We start from the raw sequence: 26,536 nt of genomic DNA on the forward strand, positions 1-26,536 counted from the left end.
TTTGTCCTTGCCGTGGCATTCCTTCTATCTGCCTATTCTGTATCATAAGCATGTGGCACTGTGGCTTAGTTGGTTAAAGCGCCTGTCTTGTAGACAGGAGACACTGAGTTTGAATCTCAGCAGTTCTTTGTTTCCATCATCATCTCACAAATTTACCATGGCTACGTCTCTACTGATAGTGCAATTGTGAGATTAAGAGTTTCTTCTGCATAAGAAATGAACCAGTGCTCAGGTTTTAATGCATGTGACCCTGTGGCTTAGTTGGTTAAGGCGACTGTCTTGTAAACAAGAGACACTGAGTTGAAATCTCAGCAGTGCTTTGTTTTCATCATCTCAGAAACAAACTTCCTATCTTTTCAATCATTCCTAATGTTTCCTACTTTTGTCCTTGCCGTGGCATTCCTTCTATCTGCCTATTCTGTATCATAAGCATGTGGCACTGTGGCTTAGTTGGTTAAAGCGCCTGTCTAGTAAACCGGCAGACCCTGAGTTCGAATCTCAGCAGTGCCTTGTTTCCATCATCATCTCACAAACTTGCCATGGCTACGTCTCTACTGATAGTGCAATTGTGAGATTAAGAGTTTCTTCTGCATAAGAAATGAACCAGTGCTCAGGTTTCAATACATGTTGTAAGCATGTGACCCTGTGGCTTAGTTGGTTAAAGCACCTGTCTTGTAAACGTGAGACCCTGAGTTCAAATCTCAGCAGTGCTTTGTTTTCATCATCTCAGAAACAAACCTCCTATCTTTTCTATCATGCCTACTCAGTATCGTAAGCATGTGGTGCTGTGGCTTAGTTGGTTAAAGCGCCTGTCTTCTAGACAGGAGACACTGAGTTTGAATCTCAGCAGTTCTTTGTTTCCATCATCATCTCACAAATTTACCATGGCTACGTCTCTACTTATAAGTGCAATTGTGAGATTAAGAGTTTCTTCTGCATAAGAAATGAACCAGTGCTCAGGTTTTAATGCATGTGACCCTGTGGCTTAGTTGGTTAAGGCGACTGTCTTGTAAACAAGAGACACTGAGTTGAAATCTCAGCAGTGCTTTGTTTTCATCATCTCAGAAACAAACTTCCTATCTTTTCAATCATTCCTAATGTTTCCTACTTTTGTCCTTGCCGTGGCATTCCTTCTATCTGCCTATTCTGTATCATAAGCATGTGGCACTGTGGCTTAGTTGGTTAAAGCGCCTGTCTAGTAAACCGGCAGACCCTGAGTTCGAATCTCAGCAGTGCCTTGTTTCCATCATCTCACAAACTTGCCATGGCTACGTCTCTACTGATAGTGCAATTGTGAGATTAAGAGTTTCTTCTGCATAAGAAATGAACCAGTGCTCAGGTTTTTTATGCATGTGACCCTGTGGCTTAGTTGGTTAAGGCGACTGTCTTGTAAACAAGAGACACTGAGTTGAAATCTCAGCAGTGCTTTGTTTTCATCATCTCAGAAACAAACTTCCTATCTTTTCAATCAATCCTAATGTTTCCTACTTTTGTCCTTGCCGTGGCATTCCTTCTATCTGCCTATTCTGTATCATAAGCATGTGGCACTGTGGCTTAGTTGGTTAAAGCGCCTGTCTTGTAAACAAGAGACACTGAGTTGAAATCTCAGCAGTGCTTGGTTTTCATCATCTCAGAAACAAACTTCCTATCTTTTCAATCATTCCTAATGTTTCCTACTTTTGTCCTTGCCGTGGCATTCCTTCTATCTGCCTATTCTGTATCATAGGCATGTGGCACTGTGGCTTAGTTGGTTAAAGCGCCTGTCTTGTAAACAGGAGACCCTGAGTTCGAATCTCAGCAGTGCCTTGTTTCCATCATCATCTCACAAACTTGCCATGGCTACGTCTCTACTGATAGTGCAATTGTGAGATTAAGAGTTTCTTCTGCATAAGAAATGAACCAGTGCTCAGGTTTTTTATGCATGTGACCCTGTGGCTTAGTTGGTTAAGGCGACTGTCTTGTAAACAAGAGACACTGAGTTGAAATCTCAGCAGTGCTTTGTTTTCATCATCTCAGAAACAAACTTCCTATCTTTTCAATCATTCCTAATGTTTCATACTTTTGTCCTTGCCGTGGCATTCCTTCTATCTGCCTATTCTGTATCATAGGCATGTGGCACTGTGGCTTAGTTGGTTAAAGCGCCTGTCTAGTAAACCGGCAGACCCTGAGTTCGAATCTCAGCAGTGCCTTGTTTCCATCATCTCACAAACTTGCCATGGCTACGTCTCTACTGATAGTGAGATTAAGAGTTTCTTCTGCATAAGAAATGAACCAGTGCTCAGGTTTTTTATGCATGTGGCTTCGTTGGTTAAGGCGACTGTCTTGTAAACAAGAGACACTGAGTTGAAATCTCAGCAGTGCTTTGTTTTCATCATCTCAGAAACAAACTTCCTATCTTTTCAATCATTCCTAATGTTTCCTACTTTTGTCCTTGCCGTGGCATTCCTTCTATCTGCCTATTCTGTATCATAAGCATGTGGCACTGTGGCTTAGTTGGTTAAAGCGCCTGTCTTGTAAACAAGAGACACTGAGTTCAAATCTCAGCAGTGCTTGGTTTTCATCATCTCAGAAACAAACTTCCTATCTTTTCAATCATTCCTAATGTTTCCTACTTTTGTCCTTGCCGTGGCATTCCTTCTATCTGCCTACTCTGTATCATAAGCATGTGGTGCTGTGGCTTAGTTGGTTACAAGCGCCTGTCTTGTAAACAGGAGACCCTGAGTTCAAATCTCAGCAGTGCCTTGTTTCCATCATTATCTCACAAACTTGCCATGGCTACGTCTCTACTAATAGTGCAATTGTGAGATTAAGAGTTTCTTCTGCATAAGAAATGAACCAGTGCTCAGGTTTTAATGCATGTGACCCTGTGGCTTAGTTGGTTAAGGCGACTGTCTTGCAAACAAGAGACACTGAGTTGAAATCTCAGCAGTGCTTTGTTTTCATCATCTCAGAAACAAACTTCCTATCTTTTCAATCATTCCTAATGTTTCCTACTTTTGTCCTTGCCGTGGCATTCCTTCTATCTGCCTATTCTGTATCATAAGCATGTGGCACTGTGGCTTAGTTGGTTAAAGCACCTGTCTTGTAAACAGGAGACCCTGAGTTTGAATCTCAGCAGTGCCTTGTTTCCATCATCATCTCACAAACTTGCCATGGCTACGTCTCTACTGATAGTGCAATTGTGAGATTAAGAGTTTCTTCTGCATAAGAAATGAACCAGTGCTCAGGTTTTAATGCATGTGACCCTGTGGCTTAGTTGGTTAAGGCGACTGTCTTGTAAACAAGAGACACTGAGTTGAAATCTCAGCAGTGCTTTGTTTTCATCATCTCAGAAACAAACTTCCTATCTTTTCAATCATTCCTAATGTTTCATACTTTTGTCCTTGCCGTGGCATTCCTTCTATCTGCCTATTCTGTATCATAGGCATGTGGCACTGTGGCTTAGTTGGTTAAAGCGCCTGTCTAGTAAACCGGCAGACCCTGAGTTCGAATCTCAGCAGTGCCTTGTTTCCATCATCTCACAAACTTGCCATGGCTACGTCTCTACTGATAGTGCAATTGTGAGATTAAGAGTTTCTTCTGCATAAGAAATGAACCAGTGCTCAGGTTTTTTATGCATGTGGCTTAGTTGGTTAAGGCGACTGTCTTGTAAACAAGAGACACTGAGTTGAAATCTCAGCAGTGCTTTGTTTTCATCATCTCAGAAACAAACTTCCTATCTTTTCAATCATTCCTAATGTTTCCTACTTTTGTCCTTGCCGTGGCATTCCTTCTATCTGCCTATTCTGTATCATAAGCATGTGGCACTGTGGCTTAGTTGGTTAAAGCGCCTGTCTTGTAAACAAGAGACACTGAGTTCAAATCTCAGCAGTGCTTGGTTTTCATCATCTCAGAAACAAACTTCCTATCTTTTCAATCATTCCTAATGTTTCCTACTTTTGTCCTTGCCGTGGCATTCCTTCTATCTGCCTACTCTGTATCATAAGCATGTGGTGCTGTGGCTTAGTTGGTTACAAGCGCCTGTCTTGTAAACAGGAGACCCTGAGTTCAAATCTCAGCAGTGCCTTGTTTCCATCATTATCTCACAAACTTGCCATGGCTACGTCTCTACTAATAGTGCAATTGTGAGATTAAGAGTTTCTTCTGCATAAGAAATGAACCAGTGCTCAGGTTTTAATGCATGTGACCCTGTGGCTTAGTTGGTTAAGGCGACTGTCTTGCAAACAAGAGACACTGAGTTGAAAGCTCAGCAGTGCTTTGTTTTCATCATCTCAGAAACAAACTTCCTATCTTTTCAATCATTCCTAATGTTTCCTACTTTTGTCCTTGCCGTGGCATTCCTTCTATCTGCCTATTCTGTATCATAAGCATGTGGCACTGTGGCTTAGTTGGTTAAAGCACCTGTCTTGTAAACAGGAGACCCTGAGTTTGAATCTCAGCAGTGCCTTGTTTCCATCATCATCTCACAAACTTGCCATGGCTACGTCTCTACTGATAGTGCAATTGTGAGATTAAGAGTTTCTTCTGCATAAGAAATGAACCAGTGCTCAGGTTTCAATACATGTGGTAAGCATGTGACCCTGTGGCTTAGTTGGTTAAGGCGACTGTCTTGTAAACAAGAGACACTGAGTTGAAATCTCAGCAGTGCTCTGTTTTCATCATCTCAGAAACAAACTTCCTATCTTTTCAATCATTCCTAATGTTTCCTACTTTTGTCCTTGCCGTGGCATTCCTTCTATCTGCCTATTCTGTATCATAAGCATGTGGCACTGTGGCTTAGTTGGTTAAAGCACCTGTCTTGTATACCGGAGACCCTGAGTTCGAATCTCAGCAGTGCCTTGTTTCCATCATCATCTCACAAACTTGCCATGGCTACGTCTCTACTGATAGTGCAATTGTGAGATTAAGAGTTTCTTCTGCATAAGAAATGAACCAGTGCTCAGGTTTCAATACATGTTGTAAGCATGTGACCCTGTGGCTTAGTTGGTTAAAGCACCTGTCTTGTAAACGTGAGACCCTGAGTTCAAATCTCAGCAGTGCTTTGTTTTCATCATCTCAGAAACAAACCTCCTATCTTTTCTATCATGCCTACTCTGTATCATAAGCATGTGGTGCTGTGGCTTAGTTGGTTACAAGCGCCTGTCTTGTAAACAGGAGACCCTGAGTTCAAATCTCAGCAGTGCCTTGTTTCCATCATTATCTCACAAACTTGCCATGGCTACGTCTCTACTAATAGTGCAATTGTGAGATTAAGAGTTTCTTCTGCATAAGAAATGAACCAGTGCTCAGGTTTTTTATGCATGTGACCCTGTGGCTTAGTTGGTTAAGGCGACTGTCTTGTAAACAAGAGACACTGAGTTGAAATCTCAGCAGTGCTTCGTTTTCATCATCTCAGAAACAAACTTCCTATCTTTTCAATCATTCCTAATGTTTCCTACTTTTGTCCTTGCCGTGGCATTCCTTCTAACTGCCTATTCTGTATCATAAGCATGTGGCACTGTGGCTTAGTTGGTTAAAGCACCTGTCTTGTAAACAGGAGACCCTGAGTTTGAATCTCAGCAGTGCCTTGTTTCCATCATCATCTCACAAACTTGCCATGGCTACGTCTCTACTGATAGTGCAATTGTGAGATTAAGAGTTTCTTCTGCATAAGAAATGAACCAGTGCTCAGGTTTCAATACATGTGGTAAGCATGTGACCCTGTGGCTTAGTTGGTTAAGGCGACTGTCTTGTAAACAAGAGACACTGAGTTGAAATCTCAGCAGTGCTCTGTTTTCATCATCTCAGAAACAAACTTCCTATCTTTTCAATCATTCCTAATGTTTCCTACTTTTGTCCTTGCCGTGGCATTCCTTCTATCTGCCTATTCTGTATCATAAGCATGTGGCACTGTGGCTTAGTTGGTTAAAGCACCTGTCTTGTAAACAGGAGACCCTGAGTTTGAATCTCAGCAGTGCCTTGTTTCCATCATCATCTCACAAACTTGCCATGGCTACGTCTCTACTGATAGTGCAATTGTGAGATTAAGAGTTTCTTCTGCATAAGAAATGAACCAGTGCTCAGGTTTTAATGCATGTGACCCTGTGGCTTAGTTGGTTAAGGCGACTGTCTTGTAAACAAGAGACACTGAGTTGAAATCTCAGCAGTACTTTGTTTTCATCATCTCAGAAACAAACTTCCTATCTTTTCAATCATTCCTAATGTTTCCTACTTTTGTCCTTGCCGTGGCATTCCTTCTATCTGCCTATTCTGTATCATAAGCATGTGGCACTGTGGCTTAGTTGGTTAAAGCGCCTGTCTTCTAGACAGGAGACACTGAGTTTGAATCTCAGCAGTTCTTTGTTTCCATCATCATCTCACAAATTTACCATGGCTACGTCTCTACTTATAAGTGCAATTGTGAGATTAAGAGTTTCTTCTGCATAAGAAATGAACCAGTGCTCAGGTTTTAATGCATGTGACCCTGTGGCTTAGTTGGTTAAGGCGACTGTCTTGTAAACAAGAGACACTGAGTTGAAATCTCAGCAGTGCTTTGTTTTCATCATCTCAGAAACAAACTTCCTATCTTTTCAATCATTCCTAATGTTTCCTACTTTTGTCCTTGCCGTGGCATTCCTTCTATCTGCCTATTCTGTATCATAAGCATGTGGCACTGTGGCTTAGTTGGTTAAAGCGCCTGTCTAGTAAACCGGCAGACCCTGAGTTCGAATCTCAGCAGTGCCTTGTTTCCATCATCTCACAAACTTGCCATGGCTACGTCTCTACTGATAGTGCAATTGTGAGATTAAGAGTTTCTTCTGCATAAGAAATGAACCAGTGCTCAGGTTTTTTATGCATGTGACCCTGTGGCTTAGTTGGTTAAGGCGACTGTCTTGTAAACAAGAGACACTGAGTTGAAATCTCAGCAGTGCTTTGTTTTCATCATCTCAGAAACAAACTTCCTATCTTTTCAATCAATCCTAATGTTTCCTACTTTTGTCCTTGCCGTGGCATTCCTTCTATCTGCCTATTCTGTATCATAAGCATGTGGCACTGTGGCTTAGTTGGTTAAAGCGCCTGTCTTGTAAACAAGAGACACTGAGTTGAAATCTCAGCAGTGCTTGGTTTTCATCATCTCAGAAACAAACTTCCTATCTTTTCAATCATTCCTAATGTTTCCTACTTTTGTCCTTGCCGTGGCATTCCTTCTATCTGCCTATTCTGTATCATAGGCATGTGGCACTGTGGCTTAGTTGGTTAAAGCGCCTGTCTTGTAAACAGGAGACCCTGAGTTCGAATCTCAGCAGTGCCTTGTTTCCATCATCATCTCACAAACTTGCCATGGCTACGTCTCTACTGATAGTGCAATTGTGAGATTAAGAGTTTCTTCTGCATAAGAAATGAACCAGTGCTCAGGTTTTTTATGCATGTGACCCTGTGGCTTAGTTGGTTAAGGCGACTGTCTTGTAAACAAGAGACACTGAGTTGAAATCTCAGCAGTGCTTTGTTTTCATCATCTCAGAAACAAACTTCCTATCTTTTCAATCATTCCTAATGTTTCATACTTTTGTCCTTGCCGTGGCATTCCTTCTATCTGCCTATTCTGTATCATAGGCATGTGGCACTGTGGCTTAGTTGGTTAAAGCGCCTGTCTAGTAAACCGGCAGACCCTGAGTTCGAATCTCAGCAGTGCCTTGTTTCCATCATCTCACAAACTTGCCATGGCTACGTCTCTACTGATAGTGAGATTAAGAGTTTCTTCTGCATAAGAAATGAACCAGTGCTCAGGTTTTTTATGCATGTGGCTTCGTTGGTTAAGGCGACTGTCTTGTAAACAAGAGACACTGAGTTGAAATCTCAGCAGTGCTTTGTTTTCATCATCTCAGAAACAAACTTCCTATCTTTTCAATCATTCCTAATGTTTCCTACTTTTGTCCTTGCCGTGGCATTCCTTCTATCTGCCTATTCTGTATCATAAGCATGTGGCACTGTGGCTTAGTTGGTTAAAGCGCCTGTCTTGTAAACAAGAGACACTGAGTTCAAATCTCAGCAGTGCTTGGTTTTCATCATCTCAGAAACAAACTTCCTATCTTTTCAATCATTCCTAATGTTTCCTACTTTTGTCCTTGCCGTGGCATTCCTTCTATCTGCCTACTCTGTATCATAAGCATGTGGTGCTGTGGCTTAGTTGGTTACAAGCGCCTGTCTTGTAAACAGGAGACCCTGAGTTCAAATCTCAGCAGTGCCTTGTTTCCATCATTATCTCACAAACTTGCCATGGCTACGTCTCTACTAATAGTGCAATTGTGAGATTAAGAGTTTCTTCTGCATAAGAAATGAACCAGTGCTCAGGTTTTAATGCATGTGACCCTGTGGCTTAGTTGGTTAAGGCGACTGTCTTGCAAACAAGAGACACTGAGTTGAAATCTCAGCAGTGCTTTGTTTTCATCATCTCAGAAACAAACTTCCTATCTTTTCAATCATTCCTAATGTTTCCTACTTTTGTCCTTGCCGTGGCATTCCTTCTATCTGCCTATTCTGTATCATAAGCATGTGGCACTGTGGCTTAGTTGGTTAAAGCACCTGTCTTGTAAACAGGAGACCCTGAGTTTGAATCTCAGCAGTGCCTTGTTTCCATCATCATCTCACAAACTTGCCATGGCTACGTCTCTACTGATAGTGCAATTGTGAGATTAAGAGTTTCTTCTGCATAAGAAATGAACCAGTGCTCAGGTTTTAATGCATGTGACCCTGTGGCTTAGTTGGTTAAGGCGACTGTCTTGTAAACAAGAGACACTGAGTTGAAATCTCAGCAGTGCTTTGTTTTCATCATCTCAGAAACAAACTTCCTATCTTTTCAATCATTCCTAATGTTTCATACTTTTGTCCTTGCCGTGGCATTCCTTCTATCTGCCTATTCTGTATCATAGGCATGTGGCACTGTGGCTTAGTTGGTTAAAGCGCCTGTCTAGTAAACCGGCAGACCCTGAGTTCGAATCTCAGCAGTGCCTTGTTTCCATCATCTCACAAACTTGCCATGGCTACGTCTCTACTGATAGTGCAATTGTGAGATTAAGAGTTTCTTCTGCATAAGAAATGAACCAGTGCTCAGGTTTTTTATGCATGTGGCTTAGTTGGTTAAGGCGACTGTCTTGTAAACAAGAGACACTGAGTTGAAATCTCAGCAGTGCTTTGTTTTCATCATCTCAGAAACAAACTTCCTATCTTTTCAATCATTCCTAATGTTTCCTACTTTTGTCCTTGCCGTGGCATTCCTTCTATCTGCCTATTCTGTATCATAAGCATGTGGCACTGTGGCTTAGTTGGTTAAAGCGCCTGTCTTGTAAACAAGAGACACTGAGTTCAAATCTCAGCAGTGCTTGGTTTTCATCATCTCAGAAACAAACTTCCTATCTTTTCAATCATTCCTAATGTTTCCTACTTTTGTCCTTGCCGTGGCATTCCTTCTATCTGCCTACTCTGTATCATAAGCATGTGGTGCTGTGGCTTAGTTGGTTACAAGCGCCTGTCTTGTAAACAGGAGACCCTGAGTTCAAATCTCAGCAGTGCCTTGTTTCCATCATTATCTCACAAACTTGCCATGGCTACGTCTCTACTAATAGTGCAATTGTGAGATTAAGAGTTTCTTCTGCATAAGAAATGAACCAGTGCTCAGGTTTTAATGCATGTGACCCTGTGGCTTAGTTGGTTAAGGCGACTGTCTTGCAAACAAGAGACACTGAGTTGAAATCTCAGCAGTGCTTTGTTTTCATCATCTCAGAAACAAACTTCCTATCTTTTCAATCATTCCTAATGTTTCCTACTTTTGTCCTTGCCGTGGCATTCCTTCTATCTGCCTATTCTGTATCATAAGCATGTGGCACTGTGGCTTAGTTGGTTAAAGCACCTGTCTTGTAAACAGGAGACCCTGAGTTTGAATCTCAGCAGTGCCTTGTTTCCATCATCATCTCACAAACTTGCCATGGCTACGTCTCTACTGATAGTGCAATTGTGAGATTAAGAGTTTCTTCTGCATAAGAAATGAACCAGTGCTCAGGTTTCAATACATGTGGTAAGCATGTGACCCTGTGGCTTAGTTGGTTAAGGCGACTGTCTTGTAAACAAGAGACACTGAGTTGAAATCTCAGCAGTGCTCTGTTTTCATCATCTCAGAAACAAACTTCCTATCTTTTCAATCATTCCTAATGTTTCCTACTTTTGTCCTTGCCGTGGCATTCCTTCTATCTGCCTATTCTGTATCATAAGCATGTGGCACTGTGGCTTAGTTGGTTAAAGCACCTGTCTTGTATACCGGAGACCCTGAGTTCGAATCTCAGCAGTGCCTTGTTTCCATCATCATCTCACAAACTTGCCATGGCTACGTCTCTACTGATAGTGCAATTGTGAGATTAAGAGTTTCTTCTGCATAAGAAATGAACCAGTGCTCAGGTTTCAATACATGTTGTAAGCATGTGACCCTGTGGCTTAGTTGGTTAAAGCACCTGTCTTGTAAACGTGAGACCCTGAGTTCAAATCTCAGCAGTGCTTTGTTTTCATCATCTCAGAAACAAACCTCCTATCTTTTCTATCATGCCTACTCTGTATCATAAGCATGTGGTGCTGTGGCTTAGTTGGTTACAAGCGCCTGTCTTGTAAACAGGAGACCCTGAGTTCAAATCTCAGCAGTGCCTTGTTTCCATCATTATCTCACAAACTTGCCATGGCTACGTCTCTACTAATAGTGCAATTGTGAGATTAAGAGTTTCTTCTGCATAAGAAATGAACCAGTGCTCAGGTTTTTTATGCATGTGACCCTGTGGCTTAGTTGGTTAAGGCGACTGTCTTGTAAACAAGAGACACTGAGTTGAAATCTCAGCAGTGCTTCGTTTTCATCATCTCAGAAACAAACTTCCTATCTTTTCAATCATTCCTAATGTTTCCTACTTTTGTCCTTGCCGTGGCATTCCTTCTAACTGCCTATTCTGTATCATAAGCATGTGGCACTGTGGCTTAGTTGGTTAAAGCACCTGTCTTGTAAACAGGAGACCCTGAGTTTGAATCTCAGCAGTGCCTTGTTTCCATCATCATCTCACAAACTTGCCATGGCTACGTCTCTACTGATAGTGCAATTGTGAGATTAAGAGTTTCTTCTGCATAAGAAATGAACCAGTGCTCAGGTTTCAATACATGTGGTAAGCATGTGACCCTGTGGCTTAGTTGGTTAAGGCGACTGTCTTGTAAACAAGAGACACTGAGTTGAAATCTCAGCAGTGCTCTGTTTTCATCATCTCAGAAACAAACTTCCTATCTTTTCAATCATTCCTAATGTTTCCTACTTTTGTCCTTGCCGTGGCATTCCTTCTATCTGCCTATTCTGTATCATAAGCATGTGGCACTGTGGCTTAGTTGGTTAAAGCACCTGTCTTGTATACCGGAGACCCTGAGTTCGAATCTCAGCAGTGCCTTGTTTCCATCATCATCTCACAAACTTGCCATGGCTACGTCTCTACTGATAGTGCAATTGTGAGATTAAGAGTTTCTTCTGCATAAGAAATGAACCAGTGCTCAGGTTTCAATACATGTTGTAAGCATGTGACCCTGTGGCTTAGTTGGTTAAAGCACCTGTCTTGTAAACGTGAGACCCTGAGTTCAAATCTCAGCAGTGCTTTGTTTTCATCATCTCAGAAACAAACTTCCTATCTTTTCAATCATTCCTAATGTTTCCTACTTTTGTCCTTGCCGTGGCATTCCTTCTATCTGCCTATTCTGTATCATAAGCATGTGGCACTGTGGCTTAGTTGGTTAAAGCGCCTGTCTTGTAAACAAGAGACACTGAGTTCAAATCTCAGCAGTGCTTGGTTTTCATCATCTCAGAAACAAACTTCCTATCTTTTCAATCATTCCTAATGTTTCCTACTTTTGTCCTTGCCGTGGCATTCCTTCTATCTGCCTACTCTGTATCATAAGCATGTGGTGCTGTGGCTTAGTTGGTTACAAGCGCCTGTCTTGTAAACAGGAGACCCTGAGTTCAAATCTCAGCAGTGCCTTGTTTCCATCATTATCTCACAAACTTGCCATGGCTACGTCTCTACTAATAGTGCAATTGTGAGATTAAGAGTTTCTTCTGCATAAGAAATGAACCAGTGCTCAGGTTTTAATGCATGTGACCCTGTGGCTTAGTTGGTTAAGGCGACTGTCTTGCAAACAAGAGACACTGAGTTGAAATCTCAGCAGTGCTTTGTTTTCATCATCTCAGAAACAAACTTCCTATCTTTTCAATCATTCCTAATGTTTCCTACTTTTGTCCTTGCCGTGGCATTCCTTCTATCTGCCTATTCTGTATCATAAGCATGTGGCACTGTGGCTTAGTTGCTTAAAGCATCTGTCTTGTAAACAGGAGACCCTGAGTTTGAATCTCAGCAGTGCCTTGTTTCCATCATCATCTCACAAACTTGCCATGGCTACGTCTCTACTGATAGTGCAATTGTGAGATTAAAGGTACCGTCACACTAAGCGACGCTGCAGCGATAGCGACAGCAATGCCGATCGCTGCAGCGTCGCTGTGTGGTCGCTGGAGAGCTGTCACACAGACCGCTCTCCAGCGACCAGCGATGCCGAGGTCCCCGGGTAACCAGGGTAAACATCGGGTTGCTAAGCGCAGGGCCGCGCTTAGTAACCCGATGTTTACCCTGGTTACCAGCGTAAAAGTTAAAAAAAACAAACAGTACATGCTCACCTGCTCGTCCCCCAGCCTCTGCATCCTGACGCTGACTGAGCTCCGGCCCTAACAGCAGAGCGGTGACGTCACCGCTGTTGCTTTCACTTTCAGTTTAGGGCCGGCGCTCAGTAAGTGTCAGGAAGCAGAGGCTGGGGGACGCGCAGGTGAGTATGTACTGTTTGTTTTTTTAACTTTTACGCTGGTAACCAGGGTAAACATCGGGTTACTAAGCGCGGCCCTGCGCTTAGTAACCCGATGTTTACCCTGGTTACCAGTGTAAAATATCGCTGGTATCGTCGCTTTTGCTGTCAAACACGGCGATACACGGCGACCTAGCGACCAAATAATGTGCAGACCTTCTAGCAGCGACCAGCAATTTCACAGCGGGATCCAGATCGCTGCTGCGTGTCAAATACAGCGATATCGCCATCCAGGTCGCTGCAACGTCACGGATTGCTGGCGATATCGCCTAGTGTGACGGTACCTTAAGAGTTTCTTCTGCATAAGAAATGAACCAGTGCTCAGGTTTCAATACATGTGGTAAGCATGCGACCCTGTGGCTTAGTTGGTTAAGGCGACTGTCTTGTAAACAAGAGACACTGAGTTGAAATCTCAGCAGTGCTCTGTTTTCATCATCTCAGAAACAAACTTCCTATCTTTTCAATCATTCCTAATGTTTCCTACTTTTGTCCTTGCCGTGGCATTCCTTCTATCTGCCTATTCTGTATCATAAGCATGTGGCACTGTGGCTTAGTTGGTTAAAGCACCTGTCTTGTATACCGGAGACCCTGAGTTCGAATCTCAGCAGTGCCTTGTTTCCATCATCATCTCACAAACTTGCCATGGCTACATCTCTACTGATAGTGCAATTGTGAGATTAAGAGTTTCTTCTGCATAAGAAATGAACCAGTGCTCAGGTTTCAATACATGTTGTAAGCATGTGACCCTGTGGCTTAGTTGGTTAAAGCACCTGTCTTGTAAACGTGAGACCCTGAGTTCAAATCTCAGCAGTGCTTTGTTTTCATCATCTCAGAAACAAACCTCCTATCTTTTCTATCATGCCTACTCTGTATCATAAGCATGTGGTGCTGTGGCTTAGTTGGTTACAAGCGCCTGTCTTGTAAACAGGAGACCCTGAGTTCAAATCTCAGCAGTGCCTTGTTTCCATCATTATCTCACAAACTTGCCATGGCTACGTCTCTACTAATAGTGCAATTGTGAGATTAAGAGTTTCTTCTGCATAAGAAATGAACCAGTGCTCAGGTTTTTTATGCATGTGACCCTGTGGCTTAGTTGGTTAAGGCGACTGTCTTGTAAACAAGAGACACTGAGTTGAAATCTCAGCAGTGCTTTGTTTTCATCATCTCAGAAACAAACTTCCTATCTTTTCAATCATTCCTAATGTTTCCTACTTTTGTCCTTGCCGTGGCATTCCTTCTATCTGCCTATTCTGTATCATAAGCATGTGGCACTGTGGCTTAGTTGGTTAAAGCGCCTGTCTTGTAAACAAGAGACACTGAGTTCAAATCTCAGCAGTGCTTGGTTTTCATCATCTCAGAAACAAACTTCCTATCTTTTCAATCATTCCTAATGTTTCCTACTTTTGTCCTTGCCGTGGCATTCCTTCTATCTGCCTATTCTGTATCATAAGCATGTGGCACTGTGGCTTAGTTGGTTAAAGCACCTGTCTTGTAAACAGGAGACCCTGAGTTCGAATCTCAGCACTGCCTTGTTTCCATCATCATCTCACAAACTTGCCATGGCTACGTCTCTACTGATAGTGCAATTGTGAGATTAAGAGTTTCTTCTGCATAAGAAATGAACCAGTGCTCAGGTTTCAATACATGTTGTAAGCATGTGACCCTGTGGCTTAGTTGGTTAAAGCACCTGTCTTGTAAACGTGAGACCCTGAGTTCAAATCTCAGCAGTGCTTTGTTTTCATCATCTCAGAAACAAACCTCCTATCTTTTCTATCATGCCTACTCTGTATCATAAGCATGTGGTGCTGTGGCTTAGTTGGTTACAAGCGCCTGTCTTGTAAACAGGAGACCCTGAGTTCAAATCTCAGCAGTGCCTTGTTTCCATCATTATCTCACAAACTTGCCATGGCTACGTCTCTACTAATAGTGCAATTGTGAGATTAAGAGTTTCTTCTGCATAAGAAATGAACCAGTGCTCAGGTTTTTTATGCATGTGACCCTGTGGCTTAGTTGGTTAAGGCGACTGTCTTGTAAACAAGAGACACTGAGTTGAAATCTCAGCAGTACTTTGTTTTCATCATCTCAGAAACAAACTTCCTATCTTTTCAATCATTCCTAATGTTTCCTACTTTTGTCCTTGCCGTGGCATTCCTTCTATCTGCCTATTCTGTATCATAAGCATGTGGCACTGTGGCTTAGTTGGTTAAAGCGCCTGTCTTGTAGACAGGAGACACTGACTTTGAATCTCAGCAGTTCTTTGTTTCCATCATCATCTCACAAATTTACCATGGCTACGTCTCTACTGATAGTGCAATTGTGAGATTAAGAGTTTCTTCTGCATAAGAAATGAACCAGTGCTCAGGTTTTAATGCATGTGACCCTGTGGCTTAGTTGGTTAAGGCGACTGTCTTGTAAACAAGAGACACTGAGTTGAAATCTCAGCAGTGCTTTGTTTTCATCATCTCAGAAACAAACTTCCTATCTTTTCAATCATTCCTAATGTTTCCTACTTTTGTCCTTGCCGTGGCATTCCTTCTATCTGCCTATTCTGTATCATAAGCATGTGGCACTGTGGCTTAGTTGGTTAAAGCGCCTGTCTAGTAAACCGGCAGACCCTGAGTTCGAATCTCAGCAGTGCCTTGTTTCCATCATCATCTCACAAACTTGCCATGGCTACGTCTCTACTGATAGTGCAATTGTGAGATTAAGAGTTTCTTCTGCATAAGAAATGAACCAGTGCTCAGGTTTCAATACATGTTGTAAGCATGTGACCCTGTGGCTTAGTTGGTTAAAGCACCTGTCTTGTAAACGTGAGACCCTGAGTTCAAATCTCAGCAGTGCTTTGTTTTCATCATCTCAGAAACAAACCTCCTATCTTTTCAATCATTCCTAATGTTTCCTACTTTTGTCCTTGCCGTGGCATTCCTTCTATCTGCCTATTCTGTATCATAAGCATGTGGCACTGTGGCTTAGTTGGTTAAAGCGCCTGTCTAGTAAACCGGCAGACCCTGAGTTCGAATCTCAGCAGTGCCTTGTTTCCATCATCATCTCACAAACTTGCCATGGCTACGTCTCTACTGATAGTGCAATTGTGAGATTAAGAGTTTCTTCTGCATAAGAAATGAACCAGTGCTCAGGTTTTTTATGCATGTGACCCTGTGGCTTAGTTGGTTAAGGCGACTGTCTTGTAAACAAGAGACACTGAGTTGAAATCTCAGCAGTGCTTTGTTTTCATCATCTCAGAAACAAACTTCCTATCTTTTCAATCAATCCTAATGTTTCCTACTTTTGTCCTTGCCGTGGCATTCCTTCTATCTGCCTATTCTGTATCATAAGCATGTGGCACTGTGGCTTAGTTGGTTAAAGCGCCTGTCTTGTAAACAAGAGACACTGAGTTGAAATCTCAGCAGTGCTTGGTTTTCATCATCTCAGAAACAAACTTCCTATCTTTTCAATCATTCCTAATGTTTCCTACTTTTGTCCTTGCCGTGGCATTCCTTCTATCTGCCTATTCTGTATCATAAGCATGTGGCACTGTGGCTTAGTTGGTTAAAGCGCCTGTCTAGTAAACCGGCAGACCCTGAGTTCGAATCTCAGCAGTGCCTTGTTTCCATCATCATCTCACAAACTTGCCATGGCTACGTCTCTACTGATAGTGCAATTGTGAGATTAAGAGTTTCTTCTGCATAAGAAATGAACCAGTGCTCAGGTTTTTTATGCATGTGGTAAGCATGTGACCCTGTGGCTTAGTTGGTTAAGGCGACTGTCTTGTAAACAAGAGACACTGAGTTGAAATCTCAGCAGTGCTTTGTTTTCATCATCTCAGAAACAAACTTCCTATCTTTTCAATCATTCCTAATGTTTCCTACTTTTGTCCTTGCCGTGGCATTCCTTCTATCTGCCTATTCTGTATCAGAAGCATGTGGCACTGTGGCTTAGTTGGTTAAAGCGCCTGTCTTGTAAACAAGAGACACTGAGTTGAAATCTCAGCAGTGCTTTGTTTTCATCATCTCAGAAACAAACTTCCTATCTTTTCAATCATTCCTAATGTTTCCTACTTTTGTCCTTGCCGTGGCATTCCTTCTATCTGCCTATTCTGTATCATAGGCATGTGGCACTGTGGCTTAGTTGGTTAAAGCGCCTGTCTTGTAAACAGGAGACACTGAGTTTGAATCTCAGCAGTTCTTTGTTTCCATCGTCATCTCACAAATTTACCATGGCTACGTCTCTACTGATAGTGCAATTGTGAGATTAAGAGTTTCTTCTGCATAAGAAATGAACCAGTGCTCAGGTTTTTTATGCATGTGACCCTGTGGCTTAGTTGGTTAAGGCGACTGTCTTGTAAACAAGAGACACTGAGTTAAAATCTCAGCAGTGCTTTGTTTTCATCATCTCAGAAACAAACTTCCTATCTTTTCAATCATTCCTAATGTTTCCTACTTTTGTCCTTGCCGTGGCATTCCTTCTATCTGCCTATTCTGTATCATAAGCATGTGGCACTGTGGCTTAGTTGGTTAAAGCACCTGTCTTGTAAACAGGAGACCCTGAGTTCGAATCTCAACAGTGCCTTGTTTCCATCATCATCTCACAAACTTGCCATGGCTACGTCTCTACTGATAGTGCAATTGTGAGATTAAGAGTTTCTTCTGCATAAGAAATGAACCAGTGCTCAGGTTTCAATACATGTTGTAAGCATGTGACCCTGTGGCTTAGTTGGTTAAAGCACCTGTCTTGTAAACGTGAGACCCTGAGTTCAAATCTCAGCAGTGCTTTGTTTTCATCATCTCAGAAACAAACCTCCTATCTTTTCTATCATGCCTACTCAGTATCGTAAGCATGTGGTGCTGTGGCTTAGTTGGTTAAAGCGCCTGTCTTCTAGACAGGAGACACTGAGTTTGAATCTCAGCAGTTCTTTGTTTCCATCATCATCTCACAAATTTACCATGGCTACGTCTCTACTGATAGTGCAATTGTGAGATTAAGAGTTTCTTCTGCATAAGAAATGAACCAGTGCTCAGGTTTTAATGCATGTGACCCTGTGGCTTAGTTGGTTAAGGCGACTGTCTTGTAAACAAGAGACACTGAGTTGAAATCTCAGCAGTGCTTTGTTTTCATCATCTCAGAAACAAACTTCCTATCTTTTCAATCATTCCTAATGTTTCCTACTTTTGTCCTTGCCGTGGCATTCCTTCTATCTGCCTATTCTGTATCATAAGCATGTGGCACTGTGGCTTAGTTGGTTAAAGCGCCTGTCTAGTAAACCGGCAGACCCTGAGTTCGAATCTCAGCAGTGCCTTGTTTCCATCATCATCTCACAAACTTGCCATGGCTACGTCTCTACTGATAGTGCAATTGTGAGATTAAGAGTTTCTTCTGCATAAGAAATGAACCAGTGCTCAGGTTTTTTATGCATGTGACCCTGTGGCTTAGTTGGTTAAGGCGACTGTCTTGTAAACAAGAGACACTGAGTTGAAATCTCAGCAGTGCTTTGTTTTCATCATCTCAGAAACAAACTTCCTATCTTTTCAATCAATCCTAATGTTTCCTACTTTTGTCCTTGCCGTGGCATTCCTTCTATCTGCCTATTCTGTATCATAAGCATGTGGCACTGTGGCTTAGTTGGTTAAAGCGCCTGTCTTGTAAACAAGAGACACTGAGTTGAAATCTCAGCAGTGCTTGGTTTTCATCATCTCAGAAACAAACTTCCTATCTTTTCAATCATTCCTAATGTTTCCTACTTTTGTCCTTGCCGTGGCATTCCTTCTATCTGCCTATTCTGTATCATAAGCATGTGGCACTGTGGCTTAGTTGGTTAAAGCGCCTGTCTAGTAAACCGGCAGACCCTGAGTTCGAATCTCAGCAGTGCCTTGTTTCCATCATCATCTCACAAACTTGCCATGGCTACGTCTCTACTGATAGTGCAATTGTGAGATTAAGAGTTTCTTCTGCATAAGAAATGAACCAGTGCTCAGGTTTTTTATGCATGTGACCCTGTGGCTTAGTTGGTTAAGGCGACTGTCTTGTAAACAAGAGACACTGAGTTGAAATCTCAGCAGTGCTTTGTTTTCATCATCTCAGAAACAAACTTCCTATCTTTTCAATCAATCCTAATGTTTCCTACTTTTGTCCTTGCCGTGGCATTCCTTCTATCTGCCTATTCTGTATCATAAGCATGTGGCACTGTGGCTTAGTTGGTTAAAGCGCCTGTCTTGTAAACAAGAGACACTGAGTTGAAATCTCAGCAGTGCTTGGTTTTCATCATCTCAGAAACAAACTTCCTATCTTTTCAATCATTCCTAATGTTTCCTACTTTTGTCCTTGCCGTGGCATTCCTTCTATCTGCCTATTCTGTATCATAGGCATGTGGCACTGTGGCTTAGTTGGTTAAAGCGCCTGTCTTGTAAACAGGAGACCCTGAGTTCGAATCTCAGCAGTGCCTTGTTTCCATCATCATCTCACAAACTTGCCATGGCTACGTCTCTACTGATAGTGCAATTGTGAGATTAAGAGTTTCTTCTGCATAAGAAATGAACCAGTGCTCAGGTTTTAATACATGTGGTAAGCATGTGACCCTGTGGCTTAGTTGGTTAAGGCGACTGTCTTGTAAACAAGAGACACTGAGTTGAAATCTCAGCAGTGCTTTGTTTTCATCATCTCAGAAACAAACTTCCTATCTTTTCAATCATTCCTAATGTTTCCTACTTTTGTCCTTGCCGTGGCATTCCTTCTATCTGCCTATTCTGTATCAGAAGCATGTGGCACTGTGGCTTAGTTGGTTAAAGCGCCTGTCTTGTAAACAAGAGACACTGAGTTGAAATCTCAGCAGTGCTTTGTTTTCATCATCTCAGAAACAAACTTCCTATCTTTTCAATCATTCCTAATGTTTCCTACTTTTGTCCTTGCCGTGGCATTCCTTCTATCTGCCTATTCTGTATCATAGGCATGTGGCACTGTGGCTTAGTTGGTTAAAGCGCCTGTCTTGTAAACAGGAGACACTGAGTTTGAATCTCAGCAGTTCTTTGTTTCCATCGTCATCTCACAAATTTACCATGGCTACGTCTCTACTGATAGTGCAATTGTGAGATTAAGAGTTTCTTCTGCATAAGAAATGAACCAGTGCTCAGGTTTTTTATGCATGTGACCCTGTGGCTTAGTTGGTTAAGGCGACTGTCTTGTAAACAAGAGACACTGAGTTAAAATCTCAGCAGTGCTTTGTTTTCATCATCTCAGAAACAAACTTCCTATCTTTTCAATCATTCCTAATGTTTCCTACTTTTGTCCTTGCCGTGGCATTCCTTCTATCTGCCTATTCTGTATCATAAGCATGTGGCACTGTGGCTTAGTTGGTTAAAGCACCTGTCTTGTAAACAGGAGACCCTGAGTTCGAATCTCAGCAGTGCCTTGTTTCCATCATCATCTCACAAACTTGCCATGGCTACGTCTCTACTGATAGTGCAATTGTGAGATTAAGAGTTTCTTCTGCATAAGAAATGAACCAGTGCTCAGGTTTCAATACATGTTGTAAGCATGTGACCCTGTGGCTTAGTTGGTTAAAGCACCTGTCTTGTAAACGTGAGACCCTGAGTTCAAATCTCAGCAGTGCTTTGTTTTCATCATCTCAGAAACAAACCTCCTATCTTTTCTATCATGCCTACTCAGTATCGTAAGCATGTGGTGCTGTGGCTTAGTTGGTTAAAGCGCCTGTCTTCTAGACAGGAGACACTGAGTTTGAATCTCAGCAGTTCTTTGTTTCCATCATCATCTCACAAATTTACCATGGCTACGTCTCTACTGATAGTGCAATTGTGAGATTAAGAGTTTCTTCTGCATAAGAAATGAACCAGTGCTCAGGTTTTAATGCATGTGACCCTGTGGCTTAGTTGGTTAAGGCGACTGTCTTGTAAACAAGAGACACTGAGTTGAAATCTCAGCAGTGCTTTGTTTTCATCATCTCAGAAACAAACTTCCTATCTTTTCAATCATTCCTAATGTTTCCTACTTTTGTCCTTGCCGTGGCATTCCTTCTATCTGCCTATTCTGTATCATAAGCATGTGGCACTGTGGCTTAGTTGGTTAAAGCGCCTGTCTAGTAAACCGGCAGACCCTGAGTTCGAATCTCAGCAGTGCCTTGTTTCCATCATCATCTCACAAACTTGCCATGGCTACGTCTCTACTGATAGTGCAATTGTGAGATTAAGAGTTTCTTCTGCATAAGAAATGAACCAGTGCTCAGGTTTTTTATGCATGTGACCCTGTGGCTTAGTTGGTTAAGGCGACTGTCTTGTAAACAAGAGACACTGAGTTGAAATCTCAGCAGTGCTTTGTTTTCATCATCTCAGAAACAAACTTCCTATCTTTTCAATCATTCCTAATGTTTCCTACTTTTGTCCTTGCCGTGGCATTCCTTCTATCTGCCTATTCTGTATCATAAGCATGTGGCACTGTGGCTTAGTTGGTTAAAGCGCCTGTCTAGTAAACCGGCAGACCCTGAGTTCGAATCTCAGCAGTGCCTTGTTTCCATCATCATCTCACAAACTTGCCATGGCTACGTCTCTACTGATAGTGCAATTGTGAGATTAAGAGTTTCTTCTGCATAAGAAATGAACCAGTGCTCAGGTTTTTTATGCATGTGACCCTGTGGCTTAGTTGGTTAAGGCGACTGTCTTGTAAACAAGAGACACTGAGTTGAAATCTCAGCAGTGCTTTGTTTTCATCATCTCAGAAACAAACTTCCTATCTTTTCAATCATTCCTAATGTTTCCTACTTTTGTCCTTGCCGTGGCATTCCTTCTATCTGCCTATTCTGTATCATAAGCATGTGGCACTGTGGCTTAGTTGGTTAAAGCGCCTGTCTTGTAAACAGGAGACCCTGAGTTCGAATCTCAACAGTGCCTTGTTTCCGTCATCATCTCACAAACTTGCCATGGCTACGTATCTACTGATAGTGCAATTGTGAGATTAAGAGTTTCTTCTGCATAAGAAATGAACCAGTGCTCAGGTTTTAATGCATGTGACCCTGTGGCTTAGTTGGTTAAAGCACCTGTCTTGTAAACGTGAGACCCTGAGTTCAAATCTCAGCAGTGCTTTGTTTTCATCATCTCAGAAACAAACCTCCTATCTTTTCTATCATGCCTACTCTGTATCGTAAGCATGTGGTGCTGTGGCTTAGTTGGTTAAAGCGCCTGTCTTTTAAACAGGAGACACTGAGTTTGAATCTCAGCAGTTCTTTGTTTCCATCATCATCTCACAAATTTACCATGGCTACGTCTCTACTGATAGTGCAATTGTGAGATTAAGAGTTTCTTCTGCATAAGAAATGAACCAGTGCTCAAGTTTTAATGCATGTTGTAAGCATGTGACCCTGTGGCTTAGTTGGTTAAAGCACCTGTCTTGTAAACGTGAGACCCTGAGTTCAAATCTCAGCAGTGCTGTGTTTTCATCATCTCAGAAACAAACCTCCTATCTTTTCTATCATGCCTACTCTGTATCGTAAGCATGTGGCGCTGTGGCTTAGTTGGTTAAAGCACCTGTCTTGTAAACAGGAGACACTGAGTTTGAATCTCAGCAGTTCTTTGTTTCCATCGTCATCTCACAAATTTACCATGGCTACGTCTCTACTGATAGTGCAATTGTGAGATTAAGAGTTTCTTCTGCATAAGAAATGAACCAGTGCTCAGGTTTTAATACATGTGGTAAGCATGTGACCCTGTGGCTTAGTTGGTTAAGGCGACTGTCTTGTAAACAAGAGACACTGAGTTGAAATCTCAGCAGTGCTTTGTTTTCATCATCTCAGAAACAAACTTCCTATCTTTTCAATCATTCCTAATGTTTCCTACTTTTGTCCTTGCCGTGGCATTCCTTCTATCTGCATATTCTATATCATAAGCATGTGGCACTGTGGCTTAGTTGGTTAAAGCGCCTGTCTTGTAAACAGGAGACCCTGAGTTCGAATCTCAACAGTGCCTTGTTTCCGTCATCATCTCACAAACTTGCCATGGCTACGTATCTACTGATAGTGCAATTGTGAGATTAAGAGTTTCTTCTGCATAAGAAATGAACCAGTGCTCAGGTTTTAATGCATGTGACCCTGTGGCTTAGTTGGTTAAAGCACCTGTCTTGTAAACGTGAGACCCTGAGTTCAAATCTCAGCAGTGCTTTGTTTTCATCATCTCAGAAACAAACCTCCTATCTTTTCTATCATGCCTACTCAGTATCGTAAGCATGTGGTGCTGTGGCTTAGTTGGTTAAAGCGCCTGTCTTTTAAACAGGAGACACTGAGTTTGAATCTCAGCAGTTCTTTGTTTCCATCATCATCTCACAAATTTACCATGGCTACGTCTCTACTGATAGTGCAATTGTGAGATTAAGAGTTTCTTCTGCATAAGAAATGAACCAGTGCTCAGGTTTTAATACATGTGGTAAGCATGTGACCCTGTGGCTTAGTTGGTTAAGGCGACTGTCTTGTAAACAAGAGACACTGAGTTGAAATCTCAGCAGTGCTTTGTTTTCATCATCTCAGAAACAAACTTCCTATCTTTTCAATCATTCCTAATGTTTCCTACTTTTGTCCTTGCCGTGGCATTCCTTTTATCTGCCTATTCTGTATCATAAGCATGTGGCACTGTGGCTTAGTTGGTTAAAGCACCTGTCTTGTAAACAGGAGACCCTGAGTTCAAATCTCAGCAGTGCTTTGTTTTCATCATCTCAGAAACAAACCTCCTATCTTTTCTATCATGCCTACTCTGTATCGTAAGCATGTGGTGCTGTGGCTTAGTTGGTTAAAGCGCCTGTCTTGTAAACAGGAGACACTGAGTTTGAATCTCAGCAGTTCTTTGTTTCCATCATCATCTCACAAATTTACCATGGCCACGTCTCTACTGATAGTGCAATTGTGAGATTAAGAGTTTCTTCTGCATAAGAAATGAACCAGTGCTCAGGTTTTAATGCATGTGACCCTGTGGCTTAGTTGGTTAAGGCGACTGTCTTGTAAACAAGAGACACTGAGTTGAAATCTCAGCAGTGCTTTGTTTTCATCATCTCAGAAACAAACTTCCTATCTTTTCAATCATTTCTAATGTTTCCTACTTTTGTCCTTGCCGTGGCATTGCTTTTATCTGCCTATTCTGTATCATAAGCATGTGGCACTGTGGCTTAGTTGGTTAAAGCACCTGTCTTGTAAACAGGAGACCCTGAGTTCAAATCTCAGCAGTGCCTTGTTTCCATCATCATCTCACAAACTTGCCATGGCTACGTCTCTACTGATAGTGCAATTGTGAGATTAAGAGTTTCTTCTGCATAAGAAATGAACCAGTGCTCAGGTTTTAATACATGTGGTAAGCATGTGACCCTGTGGCTTAGTTGGTTAAGGCGACTGTCTTGTAAACAAGAGACACTGAGTTGAAATCTCAGCAGTGCTTTGTTTTCATCATCTCAGAAACAAACTTCCTATCTTTTCAATCATTCCTAATGTTTCCTACTTTTGTCCTTGCCGTGGCATTCCTTTTATCTGCCTATTCTGTATCATAAGCATGTGGCACTGTGGCTTAGTTGGTTAAAGCACCTGTCTTGTAAACAGGAGACCCTGAGTTCAAATCTCAGCAGTGCTTTTTTTTCATCATCTCAGAAACAAACCTCCATTCTTTTCTATCATGCCTACTCTGTATCGTAAGCATGTGGTGCTGTGGCTTAGTTGGTTAAAGCGCCTGTCTTGTAAACAGGAGACACTGAGTTTGAATCTCAGCAGTTCTTTGTTTCCATCATCTCAGAAACAAACTTCCTATCTTTGCAATCATTCCTAATGTTTCCTACTTTTGTCCTTGCCGTGGCATTCCTTCTATCTGCATATTCTATATCATAAGCATGTGGCACTGTGGCTTAGTTGGTTAAAGCGCCTGTCTTGTAAACAGGAGACTCTGAGTTCGAATCTCAACAGTGCCTTGTTTCCATCATCATCTCACAAATTTACCATGGCTACGTCTCTACTGATAGTGCAATTGTGAGATTAAGAGTTTCTTCTGCATAAGAAATGAACCAGTGCTCAGGTTTTAATACATGTGGTAAGCATGTGACCCTGTGGCTTAGTTGGTTAAGGCGACTGTCTTGTAAACAAGAGACACTGAGTTGAAATCTCAGCAGTGCTTTGTTTTCATCATCTCAGAAACAAACTTCCTATCTTTGCAATCATTCCTAATGTTTCCTACTTTTGTCCTTGCCGTGGCATTCCTTCTATCTGCATATTCTATATCATAAGCATGTGGCACTGTGGCTTAGTTGGTTAAAGCGCCTGTCTTGTAAACAGGAGACTCTGAGTTCGAATCTCAACAGTGCCTTGTTTCCATCATCATCTCACAAACTTGCCATGGCTACGTCTCTACTGATAGTGCAATTGTGAGATTAAGAGTTTCTTCTGCATAAGAAATGAACCAGTGCTCAGGTTTCAATACATGTTGTAAGCATGTGACCCTGTGGCTTAGTTGGTTAAAGCACCTGTCTTGTAAACGTGAGACCCTGAGTTCAAATCTCAGCAGTGCTTTGTTTTCATCATCTCAGAAACAAACCTCCTATCTTTTCTATCATGCCTACTCTGTATCGTAAGCATGTGGTGCTGTGGCTTAGTTGGTTAAAGCGCCTGTCTTGTAAACAGGAGACACTGAGTTTGAATCTCAGGAGTTCTTTGTTTCCATCATCATCTCACAAATTTACCATGGCTACGTCTCTACTGATAGTGCAATTGTGAGATTAAGAGTTTCTTCTGCATAAGAAATGAACCAGTGCTCAGGTTTTAATGCATGTGACCCTGTGGCTTAGTTGGTTAAGGCGACTGTCTTGTAAACAAGAGACACTGAGTTGAAATCTCAGCAGTGCTTTGTTTTCATCATCTCAGAAACAAACTTCCTATCTTTTCAATCATTCCTAATGTTTCCTACTTTTGTCCTTGCCGTGGCATTCCTTCTATCTGCATATTCTATATCATAAGCATGTGGCACTGTGGCTTAGTTGGTTAAAGCGCCTGTCTTGTAAACAGTAGACCCTGAGTTCGAATCTCAGCAGTGCCTTGTTTCCATCATTATCTCACAAACTTGCCATGGCTACGTCTCTACTGATAGTGCAATTGTGAGATTAAGAGTTTCTTCTGCATAAGAAATGAACCAGTGCTCAGGTTTTAATGCATGTGACCCTGTGGCTTAGTTGGTTAAGGCGACTGTCTTGTAAACAAGAGACACTGAGTTGAAATCTCAGCAGTGCTTTGTTTTCATCATCTCAGAAACAAACCTCCTATCTTTTCTATCATGCCTACTCTGTATCGTAAGCATGTGGCGCTGTGGCTTAGTTGGTTAAAGCGCCTGTCTTTTAAACAGGAGACACTGAGTTTGAATCTCAGCAGTTCTTTGTTTCCATCATCATCTCACAAATTTACCATGGCTACGTCTCTACTGATAGTGCAATTGTGAGATTAAGAGTTTCTTCTGCATAAGAAATGAACCAGTGCTCAGGTTTTAATGCATGTTGTAAGCATGTGACCCTGTGGCTTAGTTGGTTAAAGCACCTGTCTTGTAAACGTGAGACCCTGAGTTCAAATCTCAGCAGTGCTTTGTTTTCATCATCTCAGAAACAAACCTCCTATCTTTTCTATCATGCC

At 41.9% G+C, this 26,536-nt stretch overlaps 34 non-coding genes across 34 annotated transcripts; all 34 read left to right on the forward strand.

The window, feature by feature from the left end:
• Nucleotides 1-435: 435 nt before the first annotated feature.
• TRNAT-AGU (transfer RNA threonine (anticodon AGU)) lies at nucleotides 436-510 on the forward strand. Its single transcript has one exon. It is a non-coding gene; the product is annotated as a tRNA-Thr (tRNA).
• Nucleotides 511-1,163: 653 nt separating this feature from the next.
• TRNAT-AGU (transfer RNA threonine (anticodon AGU)) lies at nucleotides 1,164-1,238 on the forward strand. Its single transcript has one exon. It is a non-coding gene; the product is annotated as a tRNA-Thr (tRNA).
• Nucleotides 1,239-1,732: 494 nt separating this feature from the next.
• On the forward strand, nucleotides 1,733-1,806 carry TRNAT-UGU (transfer RNA threonine (anticodon UGU)). The gene has a single exon. It is a non-coding gene; the product is annotated as a tRNA-Thr (tRNA).
• Nucleotides 1,807-2,114: 308 nt separating this feature from the next.
• Nucleotides 2,115-2,189, forward strand: TRNAT-AGU (transfer RNA threonine (anticodon AGU)). The gene has a single exon. It is a non-coding gene; the product is annotated as a tRNA-Thr (tRNA).
• Nucleotides 2,190-3,049: 860 nt separating this feature from the next.
• On the forward strand, nucleotides 3,050-3,123 carry TRNAT-UGU (transfer RNA threonine (anticodon UGU)). The gene has a single exon. It is a non-coding gene; the product is annotated as a tRNA-Thr (tRNA).
• Nucleotides 3,124-3,430: 307 nt separating this feature from the next.
• Nucleotides 3,431-3,505, forward strand: TRNAT-AGU (transfer RNA threonine (anticodon AGU)). The gene has a single exon. It is a non-coding gene; the product is annotated as a tRNA-Thr (tRNA).
• An 868-nt stretch (nucleotides 3,506-4,373) lies between these two features.
• TRNAT-UGU (transfer RNA threonine (anticodon UGU)) lies at nucleotides 4,374-4,447 on the forward strand. The gene has a single exon. It is a non-coding gene; the product is annotated as a tRNA-Thr (tRNA).
• A 1,046-nt stretch (nucleotides 4,448-5,493) lies between these two features.
• TRNAT-UGU (transfer RNA threonine (anticodon UGU)) lies at nucleotides 5,494-5,567 on the forward strand. Its single transcript has one exon. It is a non-coding gene; the product is annotated as a tRNA-Thr (tRNA).
• A 318-nt stretch (nucleotides 5,568-5,885) lies between these two features.
• TRNAT-UGU (transfer RNA threonine (anticodon UGU)) lies at nucleotides 5,886-5,959 on the forward strand. Its single transcript has one exon. It is a non-coding gene; the product is annotated as a tRNA-Thr (tRNA).
• Nucleotides 5,960-6,648: 689 nt separating this feature from the next.
• TRNAT-AGU (transfer RNA threonine (anticodon AGU)) lies at nucleotides 6,649-6,723 on the forward strand. The gene has a single exon. It is a non-coding gene; the product is annotated as a tRNA-Thr (tRNA).
• A 494-nt stretch (nucleotides 6,724-7,217) lies between these two features.
• TRNAT-UGU (transfer RNA threonine (anticodon UGU)) lies at nucleotides 7,218-7,291 on the forward strand. Its single transcript has one exon. It is a non-coding gene; the product is annotated as a tRNA-Thr (tRNA).
• Nucleotides 7,292-7,599: 308 nt separating this feature from the next.
• Nucleotides 7,600-7,674, forward strand: TRNAT-AGU (transfer RNA threonine (anticodon AGU)). Its single transcript has one exon. It is a non-coding gene; the product is annotated as a tRNA-Thr (tRNA).
• Nucleotides 7,675-8,534: 860 nt separating this feature from the next.
• Nucleotides 8,535-8,608, forward strand: TRNAT-UGU (transfer RNA threonine (anticodon UGU)). Its single transcript has one exon. It is a non-coding gene; the product is annotated as a tRNA-Thr (tRNA).
• A 307-nt stretch (nucleotides 8,609-8,915) lies between these two features.
• Nucleotides 8,916-8,990, forward strand: TRNAT-AGU (transfer RNA threonine (anticodon AGU)). The gene has a single exon. It is a non-coding gene; the product is annotated as a tRNA-Thr (tRNA).
• An 868-nt stretch (nucleotides 8,991-9,858) lies between these two features.
• On the forward strand, nucleotides 9,859-9,932 carry TRNAT-UGU (transfer RNA threonine (anticodon UGU)). The gene has a single exon. It is a non-coding gene; the product is annotated as a tRNA-Thr (tRNA).
• A 1,046-nt stretch (nucleotides 9,933-10,978) lies between these two features.
• Nucleotides 10,979-11,052, forward strand: TRNAT-UGU (transfer RNA threonine (anticodon UGU)). The gene has a single exon. It is a non-coding gene; the product is annotated as a tRNA-Thr (tRNA).
• Nucleotides 11,053-15,462: 4,410 nt separating this feature from the next.
• On the forward strand, nucleotides 15,463-15,537 carry TRNAT-AGU (transfer RNA threonine (anticodon AGU)). The gene has a single exon. It is a non-coding gene; the product is annotated as a tRNA-Thr (tRNA).
• Nucleotides 15,538-15,855: 318 nt separating this feature from the next.
• On the forward strand, nucleotides 15,856-15,930 carry TRNAT-AGU (transfer RNA threonine (anticodon AGU)). Its single transcript has one exon. It is a non-coding gene; the product is annotated as a tRNA-Thr (tRNA).
• Nucleotides 15,931-16,427: 497 nt separating this feature from the next.
• TRNAT-AGU (transfer RNA threonine (anticodon AGU)) lies at nucleotides 16,428-16,502 on the forward strand. Its single transcript has one exon. It is a non-coding gene; the product is annotated as a tRNA-Thr (tRNA).
• Nucleotides 16,503-17,392: 890 nt separating this feature from the next.
• TRNAT-UGU (transfer RNA threonine (anticodon UGU)) lies at nucleotides 17,393-17,466 on the forward strand. Its single transcript has one exon. It is a non-coding gene; the product is annotated as a tRNA-Thr (tRNA).
• Nucleotides 17,467-18,118: 652 nt separating this feature from the next.
• On the forward strand, nucleotides 18,119-18,193 carry TRNAT-AGU (transfer RNA threonine (anticodon AGU)). Its single transcript has one exon. It is a non-coding gene; the product is annotated as a tRNA-Thr (tRNA).
• Nucleotides 18,194-18,690: 497 nt separating this feature from the next.
• Nucleotides 18,691-18,765, forward strand: TRNAT-AGU (transfer RNA threonine (anticodon AGU)). Its single transcript has one exon. It is a non-coding gene; the product is annotated as a tRNA-Thr (tRNA).
• A 497-nt stretch (nucleotides 18,766-19,262) lies between these two features.
• Nucleotides 19,263-19,336, forward strand: TRNAT-UGU (transfer RNA threonine (anticodon UGU)). The gene has a single exon. It is a non-coding gene; the product is annotated as a tRNA-Thr (tRNA).
• An 889-nt stretch (nucleotides 19,337-20,225) lies between these two features.
• Nucleotides 20,226-20,299, forward strand: TRNAT-UGU (transfer RNA threonine (anticodon UGU)). The gene has a single exon. It is a non-coding gene; the product is annotated as a tRNA-Thr (tRNA).
• Nucleotides 20,300-20,951: 652 nt separating this feature from the next.
• On the forward strand, nucleotides 20,952-21,026 carry TRNAT-AGU (transfer RNA threonine (anticodon AGU)). Its single transcript has one exon. It is a non-coding gene; the product is annotated as a tRNA-Thr (tRNA).
• Nucleotides 21,027-21,334: 308 nt separating this feature from the next.
• TRNAT-AGU (transfer RNA threonine (anticodon AGU)) lies at nucleotides 21,335-21,409 on the forward strand. Its single transcript has one exon. It is a non-coding gene; the product is annotated as a tRNA-Thr (tRNA).
• Nucleotides 21,410-21,717: 308 nt separating this feature from the next.
• On the forward strand, nucleotides 21,718-21,791 carry TRNAT-UGU (transfer RNA threonine (anticodon UGU)). Its single transcript has one exon. It is a non-coding gene; the product is annotated as a tRNA-Thr (tRNA).
• Nucleotides 21,792-22,788: 997 nt separating this feature from the next.
• On the forward strand, nucleotides 22,789-22,862 carry TRNAT-UGU (transfer RNA threonine (anticodon UGU)). Its single transcript has one exon. It is a non-coding gene; the product is annotated as a tRNA-Thr (tRNA).
• A 652-nt stretch (nucleotides 22,863-23,514) lies between these two features.
• TRNAT-UGU (transfer RNA threonine (anticodon UGU)) lies at nucleotides 23,515-23,588 on the forward strand. Its single transcript has one exon. It is a non-coding gene; the product is annotated as a tRNA-Thr (tRNA).
• Nucleotides 23,589-24,037: 449 nt separating this feature from the next.
• TRNAT-UGU (transfer RNA threonine (anticodon UGU)) lies at nucleotides 24,038-24,111 on the forward strand. The gene has a single exon. It is a non-coding gene; the product is annotated as a tRNA-Thr (tRNA).
• A 318-nt stretch (nucleotides 24,112-24,429) lies between these two features.
• TRNAT-UGU (transfer RNA threonine (anticodon UGU)) lies at nucleotides 24,430-24,503 on the forward strand. The gene has a single exon. It is a non-coding gene; the product is annotated as a tRNA-Thr (tRNA).
• Nucleotides 24,504-24,760: 257 nt separating this feature from the next.
• On the forward strand, nucleotides 24,761-24,834 carry TRNAT-UGU (transfer RNA threonine (anticodon UGU)). The gene has a single exon. It is a non-coding gene; the product is annotated as a tRNA-Thr (tRNA).
• Nucleotides 24,835-25,152: 318 nt separating this feature from the next.
• TRNAT-UGU (transfer RNA threonine (anticodon UGU)) lies at nucleotides 25,153-25,226 on the forward strand. The gene has a single exon. It is a non-coding gene; the product is annotated as a tRNA-Thr (tRNA).
• A 652-nt stretch (nucleotides 25,227-25,878) lies between these two features.
• On the forward strand, nucleotides 25,879-25,952 carry TRNAT-UGU (transfer RNA threonine (anticodon UGU)). Its single transcript has one exon. It is a non-coding gene; the product is annotated as a tRNA-Thr (tRNA).
• Nucleotides 25,953-26,536: the final 584 nt, after the last annotated feature.

The sequence above is a fragment of the Ranitomeya variabilis genome, chromosome 7 (assembly GCF_051348905.1).
Source record: "Ranitomeya variabilis isolate aRanVar5 chromosome 7, aRanVar5.hap1, whole genome shotgun sequence".
NCBI classification, from domain to species: Eukaryota; Metazoa; Chordata; class Amphibia; order Anura; family Dendrobatidae; genus Ranitomeya; species Ranitomeya variabilis.